The following is a 25,870-nucleotide window of genomic DNA, read 5'->3' as shown; positions in this document are numbered from 1 at the left end:
CTACCCTGGCCAGCAAGATCTCCGGATCTGTCCCCCATTGAGCATGTTTGGGACTGGATGAAGCGTCGTCTCACGCGGTCTGCACGTCCAGCACGAACGCTGGTCCAACTGAGGCGCCAGGTGGAAATGGCATGGTAAGCCGTTCCACAGGACTACATCCAGCATCTCTACGATCGTCTCCATGGGAGAATAGCAGCCTGCATTGCTGCGAAAGGTGGATATACACTGTACTAGTGCCGACATTGTGCATGCTCTGTTGCCTGTGTCTATGTGCCTGTGGTTCTGTCAGTGTGATCATGTGATGTATCTGACCCCAGGAATGTATCAATAAAGTTTCCCCTTCCTGGGACAATGAATTCACGGTGTTCTTATTTCAATTTCCAGGAGTGTAATTCTTTATCACCTACTGTGCGTAATCTGTATCTCGGAGCTTCCAATCCGTTCTTGCCCATGAGGTCCACACTGACGACTCATACAGCGTGTTTCAAAAATGACCGGTGTATTTGAAACGGCAATAAAAACTAAACGAGCAGCGATAGAAATACACCGTTTGTTGCAATATGCTTGGGACAACAGTACATTTTCAGGCGGACAAACTTTCGAAATTACAGTAGTTACAATTTTCAACAACAGATGGCGCTGCAAGTGATGTGAAAGATACAGAAGACAACGCAGTCTGTGGGTGCGCCATTCTATACGTCGTCTTTCTGCTGTAAGCGTGTGCTGTTCACAACGTGCAAGTGTGCTGTGGACAACATGGTTTATTCATTAGAACAGAGGATTTTTCTGGTGTTGGAATTCCACCGCCTAGAACACAGTGTTGTTGCAACAAGACGAAGTTTTCAACGGAGGTTTAATGTAACCAAAGGACCGAAAAGCGATACAATAAAGGATCTGTTTGAAAAATTTCAACGGACTGGGAACGTGACGGATGAACGTGCTGGAAAGGTAGGGCGACCGCGTACGGCAACCACAGAGGGCAACACGCAGCTAGTGCAGCAGGTGATCCAACAGCGGCCTCGGGTTTCCGTTCGCCGTGTTGCAGCTGCGGTCCAAATGACGCCAACGTCCACGTATCGTCTCATGCGCCAGAGTTTACACCTCTATCCATACAAAATTCAAACGCGGCAACCCCTCAGCGCCGCTACCATTGCTGCACGAGAGACATTCGCTAACGATATAGTGCACAGGATTGATGACGGCGATATGCATGTGGGCAGCATTTGGTTTACTGACAAAGCTTATTTTTACCTGGACGGCTTCGTCAATAAACAGAACTGGCGCATATGGGGAACCGAAAAGCCCCATGTTGCAGTTCCATCGTCCCTGTATCCTCAAAAAGTACTGGTCTGGGCCGCCATTTCTTCCAAAGGAATCATTGGCCCATTTTTCAGATCCGAAACGATTACTGCATCACGCTATCTGGAAATTCTTCGTGAATTTGTGGCGGTACAAACTGCCTTAGACGACACTGCGAACACCTCGTGGTTTATGCATGATGGTGCCGGGCCACATCGCACGGCCGACGTCTTTAATTTCCTGAATGAATATTTCGATGATCGTGTGATTGCTTTGGGCTATCCGAAACATACAGGAGGTGGCGTGGATTGGCCTCCCTATTCGCCAGACATGAACTCCTGTGACTTCTTTCTGTGGGGACACTTGAAAGACCAGGTGTACCGCCAGAATCCAGAAACAATTGAACAGCTGAAGCAGTACATCTCATCTGCATGTGAAGCCATTCCGCCAGACACGTTGTCAAAGGTTTCGGGTAATTTCATTCAGAGACTACGCCATATTATTGCTACGCATGGTGGATATGTGGAAAATATCGTACTATAGAGTTTCCCAGACCGCAGCGCCATCTGTTGTTGAAAATTGTAACTACTGTAATTTCGAAAGTTTGTCTGCCTGAAAATGTACTGTTGTCCCAAGCATATTGCAACAAACGGTGTATTTCTATCGCTGCTCGTTTAGTTTTTATTGCCGTTTCAAATATACCGGTCATTTTTGAAACACCCACTAAAACTCTTCGCCACTTATCTTTTATCCAAACCATCAAACTACAATCCGCCTCTTCGTGCACTCTCTGAGTACTTCTTTTTACTGGGAATGCCTCCCGACGGCAGGAACACTCTCTTTTTCGTTTAACAGTTTTTTACCTGATGCATCATTAACCCGTATTTCGGCTTTACACTGCCGTGCCTTATGCCCTATTTTCTGACAATTGAAACACTGCCGTTCCCGACATTGTCCCTTAAAATGACATTGCTTCCCACAACGGTAACACTCTTTGGAAGACGAAAAAATTTTCTTGTCATTTCGACTTCTAGTGGTGCTATCCACTTCTTGCAAATGTATAGCTACGCGCAATGCTGCTGCTAAGTCACTTTGATTTTCCATCCGTATCTGGAGTGAAAAATCCGGCGAGACCCCTCGCAAAAACGAGTCTAAAGCTCTATCTCTGCTTCTTTCAATAGAACTTCATTTGCACTCGCATCTTGGGTTAACTCATACGTGTGCGTATTCGTTCTCATAGTTCTGTCTGCTAATTCTTCTACCGTTTTACCCGTTTTTTGCATCATCCTCCCCAATTTTTCTCTAAAAAATGTGGCACTGTTTTGTTTCCTAAACGTTTGCAATAATCCCTCAGCCAACTCTGTGAACATAGTAGCATCATTTAACCCTTCGTGGTATGCCACATAAGTCATTGCGTCACCTACTAACTGTAACCTCGCCATTTGAAAACACATTTCATCCTACCAGCACCACAGTCTAGCCGTACTACATACGTCACCAATGAAAAAATTCACATCGTCTGATGTTTTACCCGAGAAGGAAGGTATCAAATTAGCCGCTGAACAATCTGCCACACCGGAAAAGACAGTACCCTTGCATTCTACACTATCGCTTCCCGAGCCTGACTGAGTACTTTGCAACAATTGTTGTTCCACCCCTGCATGTGCTGCTTTTGCAACTTATTTTCTTCAATCAGTTTCTTAACTTGCTCTGTCAATGCGACTATGGTATCACTAGTCCTAGTGGCAAGTTTCTCTGGCATTTTCCGTGTGGTACACCTCACCTCACAAATATAAACTTGTATTACCCAGAAGCAAGTTAATTCCTAGCACGTCTAATGGCAAGCCATCTAGACTTAACACATTGCCCCGTTACATGACCATAGAAGCCACACACATCACAAGTGCTTGGTACAAATTTATTGCAAGGAGCGACGTGACCTGTTAATCCATACACTACACATTTAGATGGTACTAAGTTAACGTGACTATCTTTCCCACGAAACTGCGATAAGTCTACAGGACTGCTAGGCCTTTCAAATGACACTCTCACATCCCCTAACGTTACCCTCAACATGTTTAGCTACACAGAAAACATAGCGAGAAGGCAGTTGCTGGACTCACCCTATTCGGTGTTTCTCGGTTGCTCCGCACGGTGCTAGTCAAAGTCGTGGCGTGGGTGCGACTGACACCACTTGTTACGCCTTCTGCACCACGTGTTAGCAGCAGACACAGTGGCTGCGCCAAAGACTGAGACGGCGTGGAGTTTTACAATTATTTATTGAACTTTCTTTACAATTTCTCCCTCGTCGTCGCTGCCCAGCCCTGCAGATCCCTCCCCCTGGCTGCTGCTGTGTAGATTCTCCAACAATGTTCGCAACGTGTGCCACTGATCGCCCTCAGGAGCCTCAGGCCACCAGTGCTCTGCTAAAGCCAGGAGGCCCTGTGGTTGAGATGAACTCGTCGCCGCTCAACGCCCCAGTACGGGCACGCCCACGGAGTCGCGTCGCCGTGAGGTCAGCTGCCGACGCCTGCTGCACCGGCGGCTGGGAAGCCATCAGTCGCGATGTCCACGAGGTCCCGTCATGGACGGCCCACGCGCCGTGGGGCCGGTCTTGCCGTGAAGTCCGAGTGTCAGTCCGCGGCGGCGCCTGTGACCAAGACGGCGCTGCGACCAGTCCTGCTGGAAGTTCTCGCTGTAGTTAGTCAGCCATGGTGCCGACCGAACTCGGGTCGCCCTCCAGAGATGAAGCTGACATCTGGCGGCGAACGGATGACTCCTGCGAGCTGGAACGGACTTACAGAATCGTCACCTACGAAGATTCAACATGCAGACACGGACCACGTCTGTCCTCAGATCCGAACTGCTTCCTAAAGGGTTCTGTCTGTTGTTGCTTACGCTCCACTATTTATATGCGGCAGGAGGACGTTTCTTACCCTCGGTGGTAGCTATTTGTTATTACTCTCGCAGTATATTGCAGCGTAACTTGGCGTGCTGGCCCCACCTCCCATTACTCAACACTCTCCAGGCTTCACTCGACCCTCAGTCTGTGTTAGTCCATGTGTCAGTCTGTTGGTAGACTGCTGCTGTCAGCAAGGCTATTTGTGCTTGCCTACTTCGCAACGCTTCGGTTGCCAGCGCGCCTCTGCTTTGCCGTGAAGCAACGCTTACTACATGTGGCCGCAACATAAGGTTCGCAGATAACATTGGTCTTGTAACAGTCAGAATAAACAAAGCACACACACAAGTGTACGTGAGAAAGAGAATACTGTCAGGAATATCACAACTACAGTATACATTACGAGAAGTGAAAGAATTTTCCTTTGTAGGAAGTAAGATAACGAAAGATATGGAAATGAGAAATATTTATACAGTGAACCCACTTTAAATCCAGAAAGGGCGAAATAAAGAGATGCTGGCAAAAACAGGCAGTAATCAACGAAAAACGCTTAGAACACGGAATATATTAACGGAACATCAAATGTGGGGTTAATAAACTCCACAATGAAATCAGCAGTTGAGTGGATGAATCTTAGAGGCAGGCATAGTCGATTCTTTTAAAAATTGGGGGACATGGAACTGAGCAGGTAGTTAGAGAAGAAAATAAAGCCGTATAGCAAGAAGGGCAGCTTGGAACCAAGGAAACTTAAAGTAAAACCTGTATATCAGTTAGTAGCATGCGGCAGAAAATTAATGTAACTTTTGGTAAGCATTGCAGTGTACATATTTGGAAATGAAGAACAGAGTACAAGGGCTACGAAAACCTGGATACCGATCCATTAAACCGACTGCTTTCCTGTGTGTTCGATATGAGTATAAATAAGTGATTGTATGTAGAGTCGCATTATAATCTTTGAAGACCATTAGGGAAACAAGTGACAGCGCCAAAAACAGCATACAAGTGTGTCTCAGTTGTATATCTCATGGGTACAATATTTTTCAGTCGATGCAGGAAGAGAAAACCTACTGCGTAGTACATATGGTAGGGCCTGTGCCTCTTCACAACGAGTGTGACAGGAAGAACGACATTTCGGTTACATGTCGGTAGAACATGTTACATCCTAACCCGTAATGCAAGCCCGCCTGTAAAATAACACAAATTCCATTGTTTCTCAGTCCCATTTTTGATTTAACTGTACAGAAACACGACATATTTATTGTACAGCATATCAGAATAGTTGTATGCCATTTGCACTGAGCCGCAACTAATGTGTGTGTGTGTGTCTGTGTGTGTGTGTGTGTGTGTGTGTGTGTGTGTGTGTGTGTGTTTGATTCAGGCTGAATTAAAAAAAAATAAACTGCGAACAGCAATGATAAGCATTAGGGTATTCAACTGATTTAACTGACATCAAATGCTTGAAGGAACTCAGTAATACATGAACTGCTACACAAACCGTTATTGACAGGTGATCGTCAATTTTATATATCTAATTCTTACAATAAAGCTCATATGTGTACAGCTATGTATAAAATATCAGCTACGAATATTATCCTGATACCGATTTCACACTGCAACAAATGTCCCTCACAAACTGCTAGATGAATTCTCCACCGTCAAAGGATTATGTAGAATAGTTTCTTTTGTTGTGAAGTGCATAACACTCAGACCATCTTTTGGTTGTACCGCGTCTGAGGACTCGTTAGTGCTTTTGAATGTCTCGGCGAACGTCGAATTGAACTGAGAAGAAAGAAAGCGTAGATTTTCACTCTTGTCCACAGTGAAGTCATTAAACTAAAATTTGAGGAGGCATCGACCGAGTCCCTGAATGCAACTTTCCTTCCATTTGTGGAGATTATCGGTAGCATAGACTACTATTTGAACCCTGATCGTGGATGCAAGAGGCTCGTAAGTGCCGAGCCAAATCATTCAGTTTTAACTTAGAAATAACCGGTGAAAGAACCAAATCTTCAGCAAAATTTAAGCTCGGCATGGTGTCATCCTCTCAAGTGTAGAGAACATAACACAAAGAGCTGCCTATGAAATAGAACAGAGCGTATTACATGTATTAATAGGGAACATAGTAGTGGATAAGATTACACAGTTTTATAAATGAGTTTTATCCTTTTAACTACAGTGATGCTGAGCAGTAATTTACAATTTTGTTTGTACTGTTGGTAGGCTGGTGCAACAACTTGATGGTGTCTGGTGATGTTCGTTTCGATATAAAAGTCTTAGTGCTGCATAAAACTTACTATTCACCACTTGCACGACAAGGAGCCTCCAAAGTGCTCCGTGTTACTTCTGTACCATGGCACTCGACGCATAGGTCGTTTTATATCAGTGATGAATACTAAGGAAAGTCTTTGCTCAGTCGTCAACAAAATGAGTATCACGTTACTTAGAACTCTCCAAAGCGAACATATCTTCTGCTGACGTTGCCTCCTATGGATCCTACGGTCGCAGGTTCGAATCCTGCCTCGGGCATGGATGTTTGTGATGTCCTTAGGTTAGTTAGGTTTAACTAGTTCTAAGTTCTAGGGGACTAATGACCTCAGCAGTTGAGTCCCATAGTGCTCAGAGCCATTTTGAACCTCCTATGGATCACAGTGGAGACCAAGAAATACCACGCACTAACATAGTAATTGCAAATATTGGCGACAGTTTGTGTTAGTTACAATATTTTTTCATCGAACGATGAATCTCTGCGTTGGAAACTAAAAATGGTAGGTTGCGATTATTCTGACATTTTTAAATGACATTATACTCGGTATCGACGTACTCTTTATTACGATTTCCACGATTTGCGATTTAGAGCGTAGGTCATTTTCAAGTGGTCTAAGTTGCTGTAAACGTAGTAGATGTCATCATTAATACAATGGGTAGAAAGGAAGGAACCTCTATAAATCACGTCAGCGTTCGTCACATATACCATCGATATGTAACGGATGGGATTAAATATCTTGAGACTATATTCGTGCTTACTAATTATAGCAGTAACAAACACTGTACAGCGTTTCAAGTGTTTCAATCCAATCCGTTACATATCGATAGTGAATGTGACGAATGCTGATATGAGACAAAGAATAATACATCCTTTTTAGCTAACAGCCTTGTCACGTTGGATTCAGGAGCCCCCCCCCCCCCCCCCCCTCTCATCACGATCACCAAGATTAAGCAACGCCGGGCCCAGGAACACGCAAGTCGTTGATGTGGCGTCCATCTGCAAGACATATTACTCATTTTATTCATGTTAACAAGTGCTGTGCTTTCAGCTCCTTTAACCACCTGAAGCTGATCAATGTTGGAAATTGCAGTCGTAGACATTGCAATAAAAATTACAGTCGATGACGAATTTGTTGTCATTTAAAAAGTTCTACGAGGCTGTGATACCACTACAAATATAATTGTGATTATAACGTTAGTTCCCACCATTTCGAGATATTAATTGTGGGACCATACGTAAGAATATTGATTTGAAAATTGTGGAGATTATTTCTTTTTTCATCTTCCTGAAATCTAAGTTAACGCTCTTAACCAGAAATAAATCTATTCTATAATATTTTCACTAGTTTGCGCCCCAGTGATTGCAGTTGTCTATATAAAATATCTAGTGCGGACGTCAGTGTTAATCTCCACTCTGCTGTCCAATTCGGTTACGTAAGTTGAGATGGAGTGCGATGTACTCGTATGTATCCGCACATATTCTCGCTACAAAACGTCTTGTGCGTAGTGGCTATTGACAATAGTCGGATATTGTAGTAATAATAAAGGTTTTCACTAAAGCATGGTGGAACAACGTGGATTTTACTAAATATACTTTTCTTTTATCATAGTTCCTCCAAGAACTCTTTATGCTGCTTGCTCTTATGATTTTAACACGGGTGCAGGAAGGCGTCTTCATAAATCTGCATTTAGCATTATGCGAATATTACGCAGAATAACGAGTTTCACTATTGATTCTGGCACGACTGGGGCGTAGCTTTAGAGACAAAGAGGGGGTTTATGGGAGGCCATAGTAAATTCTTTTTCATTCGCAGTAAATGTCCGCTTCTAGCGTCCGCTCCAATGGGAATTTACAGGTTGCGTGCTTTCATAGCGGCGGAAACGCGGCAAAATATTTTCACTTTTATGGACCTAGATGGGCGAGGTCTGCGCCTCGCATTTTGCACTTAGCCGTATTACTAGGAATCCGAATCTCGCGTCGGGGTGAAGTACGGGCTATGCGGAAGCACTAAAAACGCTCCACCAACGGTTCCCATGTCCTAACTTTCAGCGAACTGCACAAGCTACGTGGTTTATTCGTAAATGAGATACTGCCTCTTTCATCACGCTCATACCTGTGCATAGCAGCAGTCACAGTGTGGACGCCTAATAAAACCAAACAAAGTTATGTCGCAGTATTTGACAACGAAGTGTGCTAACAGGGCGTCCTCAGTGAGAATAATTTTCACGAAATAACTGACAATCATCATTTAATAATAAATGCTGTAACGACACGCAAATTTATGGTTCAAATAGCTCTGAGCACTATGGGACTTAACATCTATGGTCATTAGTCCCCTAGAACTTAGAACTACTTAAACCTAATTAACCTAAGGATACCACACCCAGTCATCACGAGGCAGAGAAAATCCCTGACCACGCCGGAAATCGAACCCGGGAACCCGGGCGCGGGAAGCGAGAACGCTACCGCACGACCACGAGCTGCGGACACGCAAATTATTGAGTGTGCCGTTACTACCGTTTCATAAACATGTCCAAAAATATAAAGCCTTTTTTAAGCCTTTTAGGTGCTAGTAGCGTCTGTTTGGAACTTTTTTTTTGTTCAGTGATCTGTGGTGTACGAATATTTCATGAAGTCCATCGAGTTCTTTTGTTTTTCTCTTATGGCTGCAATTTCCCTTATGTCGAGATTCTTCTACTGTAAGTTAAGTGCATGCGTGGATACTGAAATACATTCTTAACATGTGTGCGAAAGGCCTTTCTTGCGATATTTCCTTGTGGCTATTTCCATATCTGTTCGAAATGATTCGCAGTATGGTTCAAAAAAGCCAATTAAAATAAAAAACCAATCACGGATACAGTAAATATGGCAGAAAAACAGTATACTGTTACTGAAATTTATATATGTTTTATAAAAATTCAGTTTCGGCTTATAAGGCAAACGCCTGGTTACAACTTCATCCGACGAAGATTTGATGGGCCACAAACAGATGATGTGACAAATATTATTTACAGAATTTCAGCTTACGTTCTTTCCACCACGAAATATACAGGGTGATTCAAAAAGAATACCACAACTTTAGGAATTTAAAACTCTGCAACGACAAACGGCAGAGCTAAGCACTATCTAGCGGCGAATTAAGGGAGCTATAAAGTTTCATTTAGTTGTACATTTGTTCGCCATTTCAACCAATAAAGTTTTTGGTCCCTTTTGCTTCGAAGGTGCTACTGTAACTGGACTACAGTATCTGGAGATGTTAGAGAATTGGCTGTTCCCTCAGCTCGAACAAGAAGCACAACAATTCATATTTCAGCAGGATGGAGCGCCACCACATTGGTACTCATCTGTCCGTAACTACCTGAACTTCAACTACCCGAGGCGATGGATCGGCCGCCAGGCAGCCCGTGACAGAGCACGTCATCACTGGCCTCCAAGAAGCCCTGATCTTACCCCCTGCGATTTTTTCTTATGGGGGTATGTTAAGGACATGGTGTTTGGGCCACCTCTCCCAGCCACCATTGATGATTTGAAACGAGAAATAACAGCAGCTATCCAAACTGTTACGCCTGATATGCTACAGAGAGTGTGGAACGAGTTGGAGTATCGGGTTGATATTGCTCGTGTGTCTGGAGGGGGCCATATTGAACATCTCTGAACTTGTTTTTGAGTGAAAGAAAACTTTTTTAAATACTCTTTGTAATGATGTATAACAGAAGGTTATATTATGTTTCTTTCATTAAATACTCATTTTTAAAGTTGTGGTATTCTTTTTGAATCACCCTGTATATTAACCTTTTGAGAACAGTCAAAATTCACGAATGAGCCTGTTTTTTCCTTATTTTTCTTCCTGATCTTATATCTATTTCAGGGTCTATAAATGACTGTTTTCTGATTGTCACTCCACAACGGTTTCTTCAACTTATTACGCTACATCGTCACCGTGTTGTCTTAATATGAATGTCCTGGACCTCATAGGTGCATGAATTGTGTCAGTGGCCGGTTTTAACAGTGAGCGCACCTGTGTGTGTGTGTGTGTGTGTGTGTGTGTGTGTGTGTGTGTGTGTGTGTGTTTTGGATAGCGGTCACACTAGACCGTCTGTGGACAGTACTTTCATACAAGATTACGTTTACTGTCGTCAGCTCACAAGTTCCTATGCGCTCTTTTGCAGCTGTAGGAAACGCAGCATGTTTCTGAAGAAGTACTGTACCATTCGCAGGCTTTGGTACTTCTTAGTGTTACATCTCATTGCTATTGACGACTGAGTCTGCTGGAACGCCGAATACAACCACTTCTTGGAAGTCTTATAGGATGTTGTCAAACTCATCACATTCAACATACCCTTGGTGGTTCGTTGCGCCATCACTGACCAATCGTCTCATTGGCCATAAATAGAATTTCAGAACAGCAAAACCACTAATGAGCCAAAAATTTCGTTGTCTGGACATGAGCAGTCACGACCTTTGTTGAAGACGCAACTGGGGGTTTGAGGTGATGACACCGACCACGTTCTACGAGACCTTTGGGGGCCAAACTGATCCATGACTGCTCAACCGGGATAACATCTCACAGTAGCGAGCGAGATGAAAAAGCGATGTGACGCCATCGACGGGCATACTGGGGACACTGCGGAACACATTTGTGCAAAGCTTCATCGGATTTTCACTGTGGATTCCATTTAGCACCCGATCGGACCGTACTTTCCGAATAGCCCTCGTTTTTAATTACGAACGGCACCTGTGCAGTGCCCTCAATAGTTTCAAGTATCAGTCGTAGTCAAAATCGTGTTCTATGTAGCCGTGAGAGCATTGTGACGTGCTAAGTGAACTCGGAAGTGGGTAATAATTAAAAATATTCTTTATTTATTTGTTATTATAAATAAATATCCTCTACGTGTGCTTTTATTTTTATTATTGGTTTAGTTACCGGTACTAGTTGGTTTAGCTTAGTCCATTATTTCCTTTTATCTTTACTCTCCTGAAAAACCTCGAAAATATAAATATTTCGTTTTAAATACAACCGCAGCGGCGATCTCGCGGAAATTTCTCCTCGTTATCTGTTGCATTTGAAATCTATAAAACGTTTGCACAACTGTGTGTTGTGTTGTTTGATGAGTCTGGATTATAGGTCAAAACAATTTAGCAAGTTAAAGTTTATTAATTCGGAGATAATCTCTCGACGAATTATGGCAGTGGAAAATGCAGGTTCGCACTATCGTTCCAAACTTCAGCTCCGAGCGATATGGGCCTCATAATTCGAGGGTTGGAAATTGGATAGTGGCAACTATTTATTTATGGCTCGTACGAAATAGATACGTGTTTCAAAGTTTAACTGACCTTCAAAGTAGCCACCAGCATTGTGTATAACCCGTTTCCAGCGATGTGGAAGTCGTAGGATACTCTAAGCAGTGCCAGTTGTGTTGACAGTTCGAGCGGCGCGGTCTATTGCCCGACGAATTTGTAGCAGTTCTGAAGCGAATGTCGTGAAGTGTTTCCTTCAGTTTAGAAATCGAACTCACGAGGGCTTAAGTCAGGGCACTGCAGCAGGTGGTACAGCACTTAGCAGCCCTATCAGTCAAACAAATCAGTAACAGCTTGCACTGTACGTGCTTGAGCATTGTCCTGCAAAATGACGGTCAGGGCCTCCAGAAAGTGTCATCACTTGTGTCTTTACGCTGTTCATTTTTTGAACACAACCTACGACGAGCTTAGAGACAGAAGTGATGACACTTTCTGCAGGACCTAACCACCATTTTTCAGGACAATGCTCAAGCATTATTCAGCTGTTTGCATTTAATAAACAGAAGACATGCAAAGTAGATGTATATCTCAAACTGTACAAACCATCGACAGTGGTACCGATAATAATACAGAATGATATAAAATCAGAATCAGTTACTCAAAAAGTATTTCCATTAGTTATTTTAGTAAGGAAAAACTTGCTGTCTTAATAATATTATTTACTGGCTTCTCGAGAAATAGCGGTTTTGTTAATTTCGGCTACAATTGATTCATTAATTGTACATCTCAGTGCAAGCTGTTACCATCAGCATTTTGTCGCTACACAGCCACTGCGTGACCAGGCGTTCCTGCGGACTTTTGTGCACCAGGAAGACAGACAGAGACATAGTTCGGGAAGAGTAACTACATTCAAAGAACAAGAGCCCTGTTCTGACTGAAGTTGTGAGAGCACGACAAAGGTGTGTCTCTACAAAAGATAAGAGGCCTCCACAAAAGGTAACACGCTTCGCGATAAAATACTGCACCGGCGTGGTGCGCCGCTAAGCTGCCCAAACACCCCTCTATCTTGTGCTTCTACAACGGGGAGATAAACGAGTATGCGTATTTCACGACGGTGTCCTGCGACCCAACGACGCGAACTAGGGCCACCGGCCTCAGCGAGGCGGTCATTTTCTCAGGACGGAGGACTTGCACCCAATTGTGAACAGACTGCAGAACGGACATCTTGAATGTGTCTATCTGGCTGCGTTTCTTTGATCGGGTGTTCGTCACGAAGGAAACTTATTTAGGTAAAACTGTGTGACCATTGCCTCACATCCACGGTGGAAGCATGCACGAGGTATTATTGACTGATTGTATATATGCATTTACGATAAACATTCTCGTCCTTTCTCTGTCAGGGTGGCGTAAGTAGCAAAATACGAAACCAGTCGGTCAGTTAAATGACATCCTCTAATTGACTGACTGGTTTAACTATGAACAGATGACGTCCACGCTTCACCGCAGAACGTGGAGGTCGGAGACTAGCCCAGCGATCTGGAGCAGCTCTGACGACACACCACAGTGTCGCTGCAGGCGCAGGTGTCTCAGAGCACACCGTCCAGCGTACACTGTTGACCACGGGGCTCCGCAGCAGACGGTGCCTACGTGTTCCCGTGCTGAGCCAACAACACCGTCACTTGCAAGATTTTAAACATGGCTGCAGCAGCAACTGTTAAAATTCTTCACAATAAAGGATGGCAGCCAAAAACAGTTGTAGGATAGAATTTTTTTATTAAAATTCTTGACCAAGGTTTCGGTACATATAAATATACCTTCATCAGAAGTAAAAATTCTAAAATTACATCATGCACTGGAGAATAATAAAACAATTATGCCAAAAGGCGTCGTCAGTAATTAAAATATCATCTCCATTTGTACAACATGTGTAATGGGCACAGGATCAAAGCGAACAGTTTAACAATGTTACTTCGCCTATGAACTATTGAGACACGAGTGTGAAGGCACTAAGGTAGATTGTTTCGCCGAGAGAGGGCACTTGCATGTCATGGGACCTTGGTGGTTAATCGAAGGCTGAAAATCATTGCTCACGGCCTGTATCCCTTCATGCTTGGCCGGCCGATGTGGCCGAGCGGTTCTAGGCGCTTCAGTCCGGAACCACGCTGCTGCTACGGTCGCAGGTTCGAATCCTGTCTCGGGCATGGATGTGTGTGATGTCCTTAGGTTAGTTAGGTTTAAGTAATTCTAAGTCTAGGGGACTCATGACCTCAGGTGTTCAGTCCCATAGTGCTTCGAGCCATTTGAACATTCATGCTTGATGCCTTCCTCCATGACGGTGGTGGAACTCTCTTTGATGACTCTGCCACTAAATTCTCCCGATCTGTATCCGAAGCAACAGATTTGGTACGTTACTGGGCGCCATCTCTGAGAACACAAACCACTGGTCCGTAATTGATCCGTGGACAGTCATCTGCTGCCGCAAATCTGCTAAAACCTACCAAGCTCTTTTTGAATCCATGCCACGCAGAACCTCTGCAATAACCCGTTCCAAAAGTGGATCAAAACGCTGTTAATCAATTGGTCATAATACGCTGTGGATTTAATCTTGATTGTTTGAAACATTAATCACTTCCGTCTGAATTCGTTGTACGTGCATCACTATACACTGACGGAAAATACCGCAACATCAAAGAATAATTCATGCAGAGTAAAAAAGTTTCGAGAATACATTTGCCTAGGTACATATTAAACTTATTAATAATAATGAATTAAGGATGAGTTCACCTTTTTGAAAGTACACAAGCTATTGCTTTGTTTTATCATTGAAAAAATGCTTCACCACAGATGTGGCATTCTCCGTCATTTTTTATTATTTTCCTGAGAGACATACACACAAGTTATTCTTAGGTTAAGGAATATGATACATCTGATTTTACGTTATTTATATAACATGTGTACTGTACCTTGTATTTTACAGTGTGTGTATTCTGTGGCTACCAACTAAAATCTGTCAAAAGACTAAATGTGCAAATATGAAGGATGTTAGTCTCTGAATTGAAGTTTTTGTTTATCATCCAATTTTCAAAATGAATGTTCTGATAAAATTTGTAGTATATGCCCGTTTTTGGACATACAAATTTAGTATTTTACTGCAACGGTAAGGTCAGAAATGGGCATTGTAGTATTTTACTATTGCAGTATTTTGCTACTGTGGTAATGCCACGAACGTTACCAAAAAATGCAATTTAAAAACTGGATAATAAACAAAAAACTCAATGCGATCGATTTTCCAACATCCTTCATGTTTGCAGATGGCATGGTGTACTAATTTAGATATGTGACTGATTTTGGTTGGCAGCCACAGGGCACACACAATCTAAAATAGAAGGTAACGTGCACATACAATTTAAACGGCAACAAAATCTGATGTTTCATATTCCTTAAATTAAAAACAACCTTTACGTTTGTATTTCAGGAAAATGATGAAAAATATGGAGACTGCCATAACTGTGGTGAAATATGTATAGGTGATAAAACAAAACAAGAAACTGCGTACTTGCAAAAAGGTGGAACCGTCCTTAATTCATTATTATTTTCCTGCAGAACTTAGCTCAAAACACGAATATAATACTTAGGTGGCTAACATTGCAAGGTCACAATTTAATGTAACCGCGAATGAATAAGATTGTGGGATGATTGCAGTTGGTCGTTCAATACAGGAACAGTTAATGCCATTTGGAACGACGCTGAAGCTGTCTTCCGATGATGTCTCACATGTGCTCCAATGGAGACAGATCTGATGATCGAGCAGACCAAGGAAACATGTCAACACCCTGTAGAGCACGTTGGGCTACAACAGCGGTATGTGGGCGAGCGTTATCCTGCTGGAAAACACCCTCTGGAATGCCTTTCACGAATTGCAGCACAAGAGGACGAATAATCGGATTGGTGTACAAATTTGCATAACGGTGCGTGGGCTCACTGTGAGTGGACTCCTGCTTTTATAAGACACTGCACCTCTTAAGTGTAAGTCCAGTGGGTCTAGCACAGAGACTGTTTGGTTGCGGGCCCTCAACTGGTCTCCTGCCGACCAACGTATGGCCGCCACTGTCACCTAGACAAAACCATCTTTCATCAGAAAACACAACAGATCTTCACCCTGCCCTCCCATGAGCTCCCGCTTGATTCCATTGAAGTCACAAGTGGCGTTACCGTGCTCTGGCTCGGAGATTTCCTTGAAGTAACCGATTTGTAACAGTTCGTTGAGCCACTGTGGTGCCACCTGCTGCTCAAATTGCTGCGTCAAATGCAGTACTGGGAGCCAGATCCATACGCCAAGCACAATGGTGTTCCCTCCCGGTAGTGTCACGTGCTGTCCGTAGCCCGGTATCTTGTAACCGTACATTCTTGTGACCACCACTGCCAAGTCTTTCTGCCGGATCGCAGAACGAGCATCCAGCTTCTCTTTGCCGTATTACAAGACCTAGTTCCAAGTCAGTAAGGTGTTAATAATAGCACCTTTGTTGTCTTAATGGCATTCTTGACGAACACCGACTGACGACGTCCAATCCAAAAGATAACTAACGTTCACAACTGTTCACTGTGTATTTAGAGCAAACCCGATTTGCATCCTTATAGTAATACTGCTACCGCCACTCTTGTGCGACTGGCGCTAAATTTGAATAGACGTTATCTTTCAACTTTCGTTTATGTCGCACAACTCTTTCTTGCGAATTTCTTTTCTCCGTCAGTGTATTTCTCGTTTTTTTTATCTCCACTAAGCTGTTATGTCTTCTTTTAACAATAAATTCTGCAATAACTGACACTTTTAAAGACACTAATAATTAATGAATCAATTGTAGCCGAAATTAAAATGGCTCTGAGCACTATGGGACTCAACTGCCGTGGTCATCAGTCCCCTTAGAACTACTTAAACCTAACTAACCTAAGGACATCACATACATCCATGCCCGAGGCAGGATTCGAACCTGCGACCGTAGCAGTCGCACGGTTCCGGACTGCGCGCCTAGAACCGCGAGACCACCGCGGCCGGCTAGCCGAAATTAACAAAACCGTTATTTCTCCAGAAGCCAGTAAATAATATTATTAAGACAGCAAGTTTTTCCTTACTAAAATAACTAATGGAAATACTTTTTGAGTAACTGATTCTGATTTTATATCATCCTGTGTTATTATCGGTACCACTGTCGATGGTTCGTACAGTTTGAGATATACATCTACTTTGCATGACTGTTTATTAAATGCAAACAGCTGAATAATTCCCTTGGTAAAGTAGCAACATGAACTGTTTCACAGCCATTTAGAGACGCTACTGCAATTCCGCTGCAGAAATGGTTATTTTTGGCGAAGGTACGTTAGTGGTCTTCATTCAATTCTATAAAAAAGTTAAAGATCCGCTGAAATATGACCCTTACTTAATATTTAACGCGCTATAGGACAGTCTGTTGAGATAACAGTCATCGCCATGAAAACTCACCAAGTTATATTATCCAACATAATCGATAGGAAAATTTAGGTCTTTTGGGGCAGATTCGTAATATTTGTAATATTATTTTATGCTGTGACTCACTAAATACGTGAGACGACCACAGTTCATGTGTGCTTTGCTATAATTACTAAATCTTTATATCCCCACAAATCCAGTTTCTACTTTCAGGAACTACAAGTACTGTCACTTGTTTTTTTTTGACCTTCTGAAACACGTGTTATGTTTTTTGTGGATTTATATATAGTGTCAAAGTCGTATTCTACGATACTGTTGTGATTAGTACGTAAGAAAAATTCCTTGTTATAAAATTTCGTTATTCGATACAGTCAGATAACAAACAAAGGGAATGTACAGTCTTTCGTTCTTTAATGTCCCAATTTTCGCTTGTGTAATACGGAGGGCACTGAAGATTGATAGCCCTGAAAGATTTTCTTGTGTTTTAATTCACGAATGTTGAAGCCTCAGTGTGCCACAGAAACCTTCAAGTTGTACTTTGTAGGATAAGAGAACTTGGCCTTCATAAAAATGAAATAATGAACTTGTAGTCTGTCAGAATACTTAAAAGTATTTTATGGAGCTTTCCTTCTGAAAGTTAAACATGGGCGATGAACAATTCACACGAGAAGAGAAGAGAAGCTTCTGAAATGTGAAATGCTGCGCGGCAAAATGATATTAAACGTTATGTGGGTGGAACCGATAAGTAACGCTAGCTATCTGTTTTTTTTTTTTTTTTTTTTTTTCGTGGTTGTCTTCCCTGACGGGTTTGATGCAGCCCGCAACGATTTCCACTCCTGTACTAACCTTATCATCGCAGAGAAGCACTCACACCCAGTGTTCTCATTTATTTGTCTGATATGCAGGGTTATTATAATTAAAAGTTAAACTTTCAAATCGCTGTATAAGTAACACCACTAGTCAGAATGATGTCAAATTGCAACGGAATGTCATCGGAGGAGGAGGAAAACGTATGGCAGATGAAAAATAAATAGCTACAAAATGTAGCAATAGATAGCGCTGTAAGCGTCGTAATTTAATAGTGGTCCTCACCATTTCAGACGGTCGTCGCCTCCGTCCTGATCCTCGCATCGACCCTCCCTCAAAATATGTCCATGATTATTCCCGTGTCGACTAGAATGCCTGCCGGGATACCCTCACTACCCAGGTCGATAGCCACCCCCTCGCCTACCACCACCCTGATGACGTTACCCATGCCGCCTCCTTTCTCGAGCAGACCTTGTCTGAGGCCGTGGAGGCCCACATCCCTACTGTCACCATCCACCCACACTGCCCCTCCTTACCCCCACAGGCCGTCCTCCTCCTCCTCCGTGAATACAGCCATCTCTAATGTGCCTGCCTTCACACGCATGACCAGGACACCCTACGACGCCTCCGGCAACTCCAACGACACGTCCGAAACTTGCTCGCAGCTAATAAATGCCGGGACCGGCGACAGACATGCACCCGTCTTAATGCTACCCTACCTATCAACTCGTCTAAGTATTGGTCAGCCTTCCGCCGGATCTAACCTCCCCCCCCCCCCCCCTTCTACCCTCTCGTTCATGATGACCACCCCTTTCCTGATAACCTCAGTAAGGCCAATCATTTTGCTTCGTACCTCTCTGATGTCTTTACCCTCCCTGACGATCCCCATTTCAATTACTCACTCTTTCTGATGTCTGCGATCGAACTGACACCTCTGCCCCTCTACTCGCTCCTGGCTTCCAGTACTTGGACCATTACACACACAGAATTCAATGCCCCAATCTCTACTCAGGATATCATATCTACACTCCGCACAAAACGCAACATCGCTCCCGGTCACAACCTTGTTACCTATCGTCAACTCCGTGAAGCTCCCGCCTCCTTCCTCTCCACTCTGGCCAGGCTCTATAATGTGGTCTTCTCCACCTGCTTCTACCCCAACCTGTGAAAAACCTCCTGGGTCCTGATTTTCCTCAAACCCGACAAACTGTCATCCACTGTCTCCTCCTACCATCTCATCAGCCTTACCTCAGTCTTCAGCAAGGTCCTAGAATCCATCCTCACCTGATGCATTCACCAGCATCTCCGCCAGCACCACTTCCTTCCCACTACCCAATGTGGCTTTCGACCATCCTTCTCTGCCTATGACCTTCTCCTTCACCTTACCCACCTCCTCTCTCAACAACTCCTGTCGCTCCACCATCTTCCTCTCCCTCGACCTTGAACGTGCTTACGACTGTGTATGGCATTCTGATCTCCTCTTCAAGCTCCAAACCTTCGCCTTTCCTATTAACTACGTCTGTCTGATCAGATCCTTTCTTTCCCAATGACTTTCCTATGTCACCATTCACAACACAGATACCTACACCTTCTACCCCTCCGCCAGTATGCCCTAAGGTTCCATCCTCTCCCCTCTTCTCTACCTTCTATATACGGCGGACATGCCGCCGCCTTCACCCCCCATCCACCTTCTCCAGTATACGGATGACATCGCCTTCCTTGCCCTCACCCCCACCCTGAAACGCTCCTAGCACTTTCTCCAATCCCATCTTGACCAGTTCACCACTTGGTGCTTGCTCAAGGTCAATCTTTCAAAGACCCAGGCAATCATTGTAGGCAAAACCAGCCTGTCCTTCTGTCTCCTTGATTTCTATCTCACCATCTACGGCCATCCTATCAACCTCACTCCCACCTTCAAGTACCTTGGCGTCACCTTTCACCGTCGCCTCTCCTGGACCTCCCCATCTCCAGACAATCGAAGCCAAGGCACGCTCCCAACTCCGCCTCCTTAAGCTCCTTTCCGGCCGCCCACTGGGTCTGGACCCCTCCACCATCCTCCACACCTATAAAACCGTCATCCACCCTATCCTCTGCTATGCCCATCCTGCCTGGATTTCTGTCCCTCCTACCTTCTACAAATCCCTTCAAATCCTGGAACGCCATGGGCTCTGCCTCGCCTATCGCATCCACCTCACCTCCCCCCATGCGGATCCTGTATGACCTAATTCCGTTCGCACACCTCCTCCTTTTTCTCGAACGGATACAGATCCTCTACACCTCCAGCAAACTTCATCCCCCTCACCCGCTTGTCTCTCCCATCCTTTCCCACCCCTATCCATTGCCGCACCTGTATTCCCACATCCCACCTGCTCTCCATGTCTCCACCCTCCATATCCTTGCCCAAGGTGGCTTCCGCCAACTCCCCCTCCATGATGATGCCCTCATCCCCTCCATCTACCCCTTCTACCAACTTTGATCCTCCCCTTTCTCTCCCTGTGTTTTTCCCCAGGGCACCCTCTCTCCCTTCTCTCTTCCTCCCTCCCTCCTCTCCCTCCAGGCTTCCCCTATCTCCCTACCTTCTTTCCTCCCCCTCCCCTCGCCACTCCCACTGGCATCTACACCCTCTCCTTCCACCCCCACCTTTTCCCCTTTGGCGGATCTCCGGATTTGTACGTGATCAGTGACTATTCATGCGCCGGAGATCGTCGCCAGTGTTTGTGTGTGCCTTCGTGTTAGTGCTTCAGTGTTTCACCGTTTGTGCTCCATCGTTCACGTGTGTCATTTTTGTCGCCTCTGTTTGTGTACAAGTGCTGAACGTTTTTTATTCAGACACTGCGCCTGTGAACGGCTCCATGTATTTTAATTTGTCTGTCTACTGCTTTTTATTCACCGTGTTTGTTTTGTTTTTCTATTGCCTCTTTATGTACTGTTTGTATTATCTGTGGCCGAAGAGCAGCGTAGTTTTGCCGCTGCCGGCGTACCTTTCCTGTAAATGTTTGAAAATGACAATAAAGAAAAAAACACACACAAATTGCCTCTGCCATTCTATATGGAATTTAAATAAAATAACGCCTAAATGACGAGACAGTCGAGTTTCTACGAGCACTATCACGATCGGTGCACACCAGTGCTATGTACACTCATCTTTGAGACAGCTACGAATTGCCAACAGATGTTAGCTCACGATTAACCTCCATTGTATGATCTTAATAACTGCCACAAGGACCCCGCAGCAGGCGCACCTCAGCAATATACTCTCGTTTCGGAATTCTGCATGGAAATTCTCCAACCCAGCAATGAAAAAGCCTCGGAGGAACCGACGACTTTATATGTGGCCATCGATCACGCAGCCATTTCCAAACATGAAAACCCACAGTCTCCCCAAGTTATCGCTCGCTGCTTCACGTTTTTGCGGCTGCTAGCAGACACTGTGTTTCCGATGTATTCTTTACGCCCCCCTCCATCGTACCGCTCTTGCGCATGGCCTCCAAGGGAGCCACATGTGATATGGACGAATAATTGTTTTTTATTTTGTCAATGCTTCTTGGATGTACAAAATGGGCAATAGGGGAGAATTTCTTCTTCTTGTTTTTCCATTCTTATTCTTCCCTTTCGATTCTTGTACGTGATTTTCTTACAATTTCAATCATCTTGCACCGTTAAAATTGTCGAACGCTTTTTGCGATCAGTCAGAGCTGTGAAATTGTCTCGATTTTTTAGCTCTAGCTTCCATTGACGAGCACAGTGTCAGAACTGCCACTCATCCTTTAATTCTCCTGCAGCTAAACTGGTTGTACTCTTCCAGATCCTCGATTTTCTTTCCAATTCTTTCTTACATTACTCTTGACAGCAGCTTGGTTAGGCTTTCCTTGGATAGATTTTCTTTTAAGGCGATTGTGCGATATTTCCGACGCTTGCTGCCGTCGGAATTGTGTGGATCGTATGCCTGCACTATCTGAACATCACCGAACACTTTTAGAAATTCCGCTGTAATGTAATCTATCTTTGTGCTTGTTTGTTCTCAGGTCTTCCAAAGTTCTGTCAGACACAGACTTTAATAATGGAGCCCTTATGTCTTCTGGCTCCGACCTGTATAACGTCAGCAGACAGTTCTTGTCCCTCGTCTTGGGTGTAGTCTTTTCACTCCTAATGTTGAACGCTTTGCTTTTAATTGCTTATGTGCTGGATCATTCCTTGCGAAGAAGAAGTGCTTCCCTGACTTTCTTTTTATTGCAATGCTATTTGACTAATTACTATTTCTTCTGCTACCCAAGGTTTTTTCTCACTTACCTCCCTTGCACCAGTTCGTCTGTCGAACTTTTGGGACCGCTTTGTTTTTAGAGACTCCAACTAAACTGCCTCTTCTGGTACTAATTATCGGATTATCTAGACCCTTAGGGAATTTAGGAAGCTCGTAGTCATTCCTTAATACTTCAATATCCCACATCTCTCCGCATTTGTTATGGCGATTCGCCTAAACTTTAACCTACGCCTCATGCTAACTGAACTGTGATCCTAATCTGTATCAGCTGCTGAATACCTCTAACAATCCAACATCTGATTTTGGAATCTGTCTGACTACGAAGTAATCCAGCTGGTATCTTCCCATGTCACCAGGCCTTATGCAAGTACGTCATCTCGTCTTGTGATTTTTGAACAGAGCATCCGCTATTACCAGCTGACCGTTATTACAGAACTCTATCAAGCTTTCTGTTCTCCCATTCCTACTACTGAGCCCATGTACTGCCGTAACTCTTTCTTCTTTTCTTTCCACCTGTAAAGCGTCCAAGTCACCTATTATTATTGTGTTCCCATCTCTCTTTACGCGTTGAGTTGCCCTTTCAGTGTCCTCATGTACTCTCTGAGGAAGTACTAACTCGAATTGAGAAGAAAAGAAAAATGTAAGGCACAAATGGACTAAAAGAAGGTATAGGTTGATAGGACAGATCCAAAGGCATCAAGAAATCGTAAATTTGGTAACACAAATTGTTTCTTGGTATGTGTGTGCGGGGGGTGAGGGGGGAAGTTGGCCAGGGGGGGGGGGGGGGGGGGGGAAGATCCAATACAGTGAGACTAAGGTTTGACTAAAGTAAGCAGATTTAGACGTATGTACGTTGCAGTAGCTATGCAGCTTCCTCAGGTTAGTCTGCCTGGTTACTGTGCTACTTTCAGGTTAGTCACCAAACTGAGAACACAATATGGTTGGAGAAACAAAAATGTCCTAAATTTATTGCGAATACTGTTAAGTACATAAACATATTTTTCTTTTACACTTATTAGATGCTTTGACGGAAACGATAGATTGACACTCGAATTCCATCCAGATTTCAATGTCCTGAACATCACGAAGCTGTTCAAAATTCCAAAAAGTCTCTTGTGGTAATTTTTCTAAGTGTTCGATCATAAGCAAAGATTTTTCAAGCACACTAAAGAACTAAACTCTGAACAGGCCTTGAAGGCTCAACGACACCAACCGATCGCCAGGTCGTCCTCAGCCCATAGCTGATGGAAAGGTTTGTGATTAGCACACCGCCCCTCTCGGCCATTGTCAGTCTGCAGATGGCGGATCCATCCTGCTGTTACTGTTTGTCCACCTACAACACAATGATCCCCACCTCCTTTTATATCAGCGGGTCTGAGTCTCGTCACGTCTCCATCACACAGCGCACGTGTTAAGAATCAACGTTTAGCAGCTCAACTGTGAAAACTTTTTCTAATTCACGAACTCGAGCAGAATTTTTATAAATTCTGGTCGCGACAGTTACACAAGACATCCGCGTTGGTCTTGCCTCGACAAGCTTTTTCAGCCTACTGCCTTGGACTGTAAACTGACATGGGTTTTTTCCTCGGGTATTTTGGGAGTCACTTACATCCAATTGCGATGAAGGGATCAGAATTTCCATTACTCGCCATTAACTGTATAAACTGACTGACGCGTTATCCATAGTTCTTTCATATTATTGACTGAATAGTCAGCGCATGTCGCTGCCATAGAGCATTCCCGGGTTCGATTCCAGGCCGGGTCGGAGATTTTGTACGCGAGGGGAATGGATGTTGTGTACTCTTTATCATCATTTCATCATCGTCTACACGCAAGTCGCCAAAAGTGGTGTCAGCTGAAAAGACTCACAACTCGGCAGCCGAAGTTCCCCAGGTGGGGCTCCAGGCCATCAGTGCCACAGAATCATTTCATTTCATATGTAAATGAGTTTTTTAGTCATCAGATTCAACTTTATGGCTCATTATTGATTTCGCAATGCTTGAATGAAACAAACCTGAGCCTTAGTTTCGATAGTGCTGTTCACTTGCTGTCAGTGGACACTTAGTTTGTTGTGAACGCTTACGCCTTTTTGAAGCTATTAACTTTTAGATACAAAAAGCACATCTATTTCTGACAGTGTCTGTACCTACCGCACTCTTTCAGCCACACGGCGAATTGTTAAACTTGCATCCTTGCCTCGTTTCTCGGTCATGTTGTCAGATTGCATACTATGTAGCTTCATTAGTGCTGGTTTTACTCATGCGGCACCCGTGAAATGATTTGCAACCTTCGCGTTTCCACCATATTGGCTCCCCCACTCACGCACAGTCTTACAACGGCCACTCGCCAGAGGAAAACCATTCGTAGTAGTTGACCTCTTGCTCTTCTGACTGCGTGACCAGAACACCCTTCCGGCAGTAGAAGCACAGGTGTCGTATGCTGTAATCTGACTGGAACAATCTATCTTCACCCTTCCGACAGTAGAAGCACAGGTGTCGTCTGATGTAATGTGACGGCAACAGTCTATCTTCTCGCAATGCCCGCCGCTGTCTGTATTCCACAATGAGTTATCTTTCAGATATACGCCTGCCTTCTTCCCATAAGCTCTGTAGATGTACTGCTAAATTAAAGCACCACCTGTTGCTTTACGCTCTCATTTGCATTTCATTCGGAACGTTTCACGAGCTCTGAAAAGTTATTCACAAATTTCCGTTTCTTCCTGCAGCTAATTTAGTCCCTTCGCTGAGGCCGCGCGTCCGCCTCTTTCAGAGGCGACGTCTGCTCGTTATGGACCCTCACAGGACACGCTACAGTCAGCCTCAACTGCCGTCGGCAGCAGCGAGGCAAGGTTACGTGGAATAATAAACAACAATTCTGTACGCCATTTTCAAACAAACACATTTCTTGTATTTGCCAAACGGTCGTTATTTCCTGGACTGAACCCGTATTTAATTTTTAGCCTGGATGGCCTCCCTCTTGCTACATTTGTAAGCTACATCCACACAAATTATAGAATTGGATGTGTGTATGCATGTTTGTACGTATGTGTGTTCCACATCTCCTCATAAACCGCTGGACCGATTTTAACCAAACTTGGTCCTCATACCATTTACTGTCAATATGAGTAACTTATAAATAGATAACCTCAGAGTAGAGGAGCGACTTAAATCACTTAATAAAAGCAAGTCTTCCGGTGGCGACTGTATACCAATCACGCTACTTTCAGAATACGCTGATGCAATAGCTCCCTACTTAATAATCCTATACAACCGCTCGCAGGACAAAAGATCAGTACCCAAACACTGGAAAGTTGCACAGCTCACACCGATACTCAAGAAAGGTAGTAGGATTAATCCACTAAATTACAGGCCCTTATCATTAACGTCGGTGTGCAGCAGGGTGTTGGAATATATATTCTGTTCGAACATTATGAATTACATCGAAGAGAACCGTCTATTGACACATAGTCAACATGAATTTAGAAAACATCGTTTTTGTGAAACATAACTAGCTCTTATCTCACACGAAGTGTTGATTGCTGTTGACAAGGGATTTCAAACTGATTCCGTATTTCCAGATTTTCAGAAGGTTTTTGTCACCCTACGACAAAAGCTGTATGTAGCGAATTTGCGTGCT

The sequence above is a fragment of the Schistocerca americana genome, chromosome 1 (assembly GCF_021461395.2).
Source record: "Schistocerca americana isolate TAMUIC-IGC-003095 chromosome 1, iqSchAmer2.1, whole genome shotgun sequence".
Lineage (NCBI taxonomy): Eukaryota > Metazoa > Arthropoda > Insecta > Orthoptera > Acrididae > Schistocerca > Schistocerca americana.
Note: the sequence above shows the minus strand (reverse complement) of the source record.